We start from the raw sequence: 4,798 nt of genomic DNA, 5'->3' as shown, positions 1-4,798 counted from the left end.
AAATTCGTTAAGAGAGGAATAGCGGTCCGAGATCGGCGCAACCTTTGTATTCTCTCAATCGTGGTCACATCCACGTTACTCTCCCGAATTTCACATCAATCAGCGCAATATTGTATACCATTCGTCGTGGTAATTTCATATTTTTCTTAAGTGAGAGAGTTAGAAAGAGCAGTGTTTGAATTTTCTTGACATTTTTGTGTGTAATACATATGGACTTGAAGATAACCTTATCGATATTCTCATCGATACTTTAGTACCAAGTCTGATCGAAAAAATAAAAATTAAAGAATAATGATCAATTATGATCGCACTAGTGTAGAAGACATATTTTCTACAAAAATAGGACAACTAAAAAAAAAAGAGTGGAACTTTTCTCTTTTCAGCGACGTAAAAAAATATAATTAAAACGCAGCGACTTTTATTTAGATACCAAAATTGGACTATTTAAAAAAAAAAAGGGCAGTTATTTTGGTTCTTCAGACAGCATACCGTCTAAAAAAGAGTCACAACTCAAAATAATACGTTCGTCAGAAAATGCGAAAAACTATTTCTTAGCACATGATAATCATATGGCCTTTACCTTAGGTTTTTTAAACAAATTATAACAAAAATTTGCTCCAGCTTTTGCTGAAAGATAATATAGATAAAAGCTTTGTGTACATTTTTAGCGCATAATTTCAATAAAGCCAAATTTTGAGTTGTGACTCTTTTGAAGACGGTGTGCGAAATGTTAGGGCAAGAACTGTCACTACTCTAAATTCCTGTAAAATGAAAGTCAATAAAATAAACTCATTTATGCCATCCATTCCATTTCAGAAATCACTTAAGAGCAACCAAATTCAATTATGGATGCTCAATAGAATTGGAGCTCACTCGTGCATAAAACTCTAACCGGTTTTTGGTTGATAAAATGCAATGAAACAATAAAGCGATTCAAACGCGACAACACAAGAATACAACTACATATACATATATATATATATAATGTGTGTACAGCAGCATTCAAGTTACCTGTTGTCAGTTGGTAACAACACTTGCGCATAAAAACAGAAGAGTTACAAAAAACACATAAAGACAGCCAACTTGAATGTGAATGAATCATGCTGACAAAAATTCCAAGGCGCACACTATCAGACGTAAAGGGAACAAAAAAAAAAATGCATACAAATCGAGTGGGAATGAGCATAAAAAGTCAAGTAATATTTTGCATACAAATTCACAGTTAACGAGTAGGGAGCACAGTAGGAAAATACGATTGGATACGTGTAATCAGCAGTTATGTATGTACATACATATGAGTATGTTAATCGGAATGCATATAAAATACAAATTATTTTTATATACATATGTACTTACAATCCAAATGCTTCTTCTTAGGTCCGATGCACTCCTCTGTGGTGGCCTTGCACACCGACTTAGCCAGGCCTTGACCGGCCAAGCTATGCCGCGCCGCCAATAGCCGATCGTTGATGGTCTGCCCAGCCATAGTCATGATGCTGACGCTTTTTAATTTGCTGTGCGCTTTGTTGGTGCTGTCTTAGCGAAGTTGGGAAACTAGCGTTGGAACTTGTATTTGTTGGTTTTTTTGTTTTTTAGGTTAGAGCTGCAAACGATCTGGAGCGTGTATGATTTACTGATTGAAAACTACTATTACTGTTAGTTCCGTTTTGTCAATTACAGTTTTGTATGCTCTTTGCTTTGTGGTTAAATGTATTTCTGATGGTTTTAACCGCTGCGTGAAAATACATACATAAGTAAATTTAATTAAAAGTGAATTGATTGGACAATTGAATGTTGGCTATATTTTATATTTTTGTTTGCACGTAGCTGGCATGTTTTAATTTTTTGCCTTAATGAGAAAAAAGATTTTTTGGAAATTTTTTTAACCTGCGATATTTGTTTAATTTTTGCTACATCATAGCTTTCTTACATTCCGTAAGTTTTTAAATATTTATGTATTATTTTTGATACATAAATAGTTCTAAACTTTCGAGTGAAATTTAGTGTCTAGGCTTGCATTTTAATTACGCTGGATAAAGTTCCTCCGGCTTTGCAAATTCAATGGATTTTTGTTATTATCTTTTTTATCGATTCTTTGTTGTGTATTATTTAATAAAATTAAAAAAAAGTTAGATTTCCCAAATTTTTTACACTACACATTAGCGTGTTTTATTCAACAGGTTTTTATCACACGTTATGCCACTTCCTTTAAAGCCTTTTCCTTGTTTATGTTTCTTTATAGCATTTCAGTTCGCGGTTTTCGTTTTTTTTTATATCACCACAGTTGTATTATTAAATGCTTTAGAAAATGGAGGATCAGTTATAAATTTTCATTTTCTAAGTTAATGATTTTATTTTATTCATAATTTCACTTTTAGCTTACTGCAGTTATTAACGTTCTAGGTATGAGGGGCGTATGTATGTAGGTATAAATGTGTATTTGTTGTTCTAACTAGCTTCGATTATTAATCATTGCAGTCAAAAGTGTGCTAAAGGGGGCGTTTTCAACCGGTTTTTTTTTCTTTGATCCCTTTAATGTAAAAAAAATGCGTTTTCTGTTTCGTTCCCTAAATTTATTAAATTTCTTAGTACATACCGTTATTATAAAAGAAGCTTTCGACCGTAGCGTGTTTTTTTAACAATTTCAAAAGCGTGCTTTATGTTTTTCTTCATTAGCCTCCGCGAATGCCTAACATCCGCACATTAAGATTTTGTAGTAGGTATTTGCAAGTTAAACACGTTCCAGCGAACTTTCTGAAGTAAACGAATTGAATAGGAAAGTACTGAGATGCCAGCAGACGTGTCGGACAACCAAAATAAGATGGTAAAAACAATCTTTATTATGAACACATACCGACATATGTATTTTATTTGCATTATAAAAATAAAACTTAAAATGTTCGATATGAAATCATACGCTATAACAATAAAATGCTGGAAAGGCCTCTAGGTGAGCCTTGGCTTCTTGTCATACTATGAGTAGCACCTCCATTTTAGAAAGTTCTTCTCGTTCTTTAATAAATATTGAACCCAGTCATCTTGGTATGGTCTTATAGTTAAGTACATGTGCAAAATATTTTTTTTTTTAATTAAGAGACCAAGTAATTAACTAATTCTGTGCTGCAACCATATATAATAATAAAATAGCTGATTTTCATACATATGTAAATAAGAATGTATGGCCAAATTTCAAATTAAAACGCACATTTGTGCCACTTACAATCTCCAATCTTCCCTAATAGCACTGCGAATGTATGCCAACCCACTACTAAATCGATTTATGTTAGCAACTAGCTCGAGCGCCTGTCAGACTGCCGCCAAACCAAAGGCCAATACCACCCCTTGGCGTGAAAGCCATTTTACGAGCATAAGGACACATCGCATTCACACATATTATCCTTGAATAGTACAGAGATGGCAAAATGTTTCTTTTTTCTCGAAATTCATATAACCACACACTTAAATAACAACGTAAAGCACACCGAACGACCCAAAAATTGCAAAAATCCAGTAGGTTCTTCCCTCCAGCATTTGTGTGAGCATTTCCTCCCACCCACCACCTCGCTTGTGTAGAAAACACTTTCACATCGACAGTACTACACGGCGCGTGAGTGACTAGCGCAGTTCAAAGCGCAACGTTGTTGAATATGTCGAAGTCGACACCTACGCCGACGCCGACGCTGACGCACACGCTAACGCTAACTTTGGCAGTGGCGCCGCAAAAATCAATGCCTGTCAGCTGCACCTGTGTCGGATTCACAAGTGCCAAAAGATGGCTTGAAATTAGGTATATTTGAAGTGTAGTTTTGGTTTAATTAAGCGTCGATATGCCAGCAAATGTCCATTATTCACGAAATTGCCAACAAGACAAAATAATTTGGCAAATTTGGAGTTCAATTTTGGTGTTTGCTCCATCATAATGGCACCCAGTGTTGTACACATCTTTTATTTGAAGCAATTCAAAGCATTTTGAGGATGCTCTGCTCCAGTGTCCGATTTTAATGGTTATGTAGCTAGAGCCACGTACCAAACGCACTTGCTCCATAGTCCATTTTTACACGCCAGCAAAGAGCTACGTACACACAAAAGTTGACCTATCAAAACGCGGTGAAATCGTTCTTATTCTACAATTTTCGTTTGCACATGAATTATTTCTTGTTTCTAAATTAATTTTTTCACTACAATTTCTTATTTGCAACGATATTTTTCTTTTTTTTACATTCTTGCTTTTACTGCTTGCTAATCCACTTTTGCACTCACTTTTTTATCTTCACCAACCAACTGGTTTCGGCTTTTGTACAGCGGGACAATTGGGTTTTTATTATCACCGAAAATTCTTCACGCAGAACTCACGTAATTTTATTAGTTTGGAATTTATTTTTTGTCTCCAAATGCAATTGCAATTAATATTTTTTCTTCAGAAATCTGCGTGCGCTATGATTTTGCTCCTTCGATTTTTCCAGTCAACCGCAGAGAACGTTAAATACAGAGAAGCAGCATTGTCATCGAAATGGCAGATTTACGTTCCAACTGGTTCAGATCGCGTACACACCACTCGGTGGCGTACGGCTGTTAATAATCGCGTACTCACCACTAATTAACAGTGAGACCGTGAGAACCGCCCAACTAACAGAATTTGAGTATGTAATGCAATTGGAAAATGTTAGTTCGAGGGCGGAAAAACGGTTGTACAGGTGGTCTGATTTCGGAAGTTTATTTTTCTTTTGTTATTGATCTTTGCCAATTAGATAATAAATTCTAATAAAGTTGCGGCAAAATGTCAAAAGCAAAAGAAAGA

The 4,798-nt window shown here is 35.1% G+C and overlaps 1 long non-coding RNA gene across 1 annotated transcript; it reads right to left on the bottom strand.

The window, feature by feature from the left end:
• Positions 1–1,376: 1,376 nt before the first annotated feature.
• On the bottom strand, positions 1,377–4,471 carry LOC118753125. Its single transcript, XR_004994781.1, has 2 exons — positions 4,261–4,471; positions 1,377–1,732 (listed from the first exon to the last, which is right to left on the bottom strand). It is a non-coding gene; the product is annotated as an uncharacterized LOC118753125 (long non-coding RNA).
• Between the last annotated feature and the right edge of the window lie 327 nt (positions 4,472–4,798).

This window comes from Rhagoletis pomonella, unplaced genomic scaffold (genome assembly GCF_013731165.1).
Source record: "Rhagoletis pomonella isolate Grant_MI unplaced genomic scaffold, Rhpom_1.0 Rhpom_scaffold_02122, whole genome shotgun sequence".
Lineage (NCBI taxonomy): Eukaryota > Metazoa > Arthropoda > Insecta > Diptera > Tephritidae > Rhagoletis > Rhagoletis pomonella.
This window is presented reverse-complemented; position numbering and strand designations above follow the sequence as displayed.